The sequence below is a fragment of the Morone saxatilis genome, unplaced genomic scaffold (assembly GCF_004916995.1).
Source record: "Morone saxatilis isolate NCDOM2014 unplaced genomic scaffold, NCSU_SB_2.0 Contig15, whole genome shotgun sequence".
NCBI classification, from domain to species: Eukaryota; Metazoa; Chordata; class Actinopteri; family Moronidae; genus Morone; species Morone saxatilis.
Window position 1 is genome coordinate 24,994,254 of NW_023339707.1, and position 340 is coordinate 24,994,593.

Sequence of the window (340 nt, forward strand, 5' to 3'; positions counted from 1 at the left end):
ACAAGTACAGAAGAACAATAGTGCAGACTGTGGGCTAAAACAAAAGTTTAAATTTGTGGAGATTATTGGCTTCTTGTAAAGACCTCCATTTTGAAGTGACTCACACCGGACTTAACCACAGACAGATAAAAATCAAGCGAGACGGATATATGACCAAAATCTTAAACATGTGCTACACAAAGCTAACTAACCATAACAACTAAAGAAAAATGACATAATAAAGAGAAAGAATGACAAAGAGAAAGAGAACGAGAGTGTACTCACAGAGGCAGAAGAAGCAGATAAAAGTGTGACTGACTTTCATGTTAGAGGCTCAAATGGTTTAACGCTGCCTCTCTTC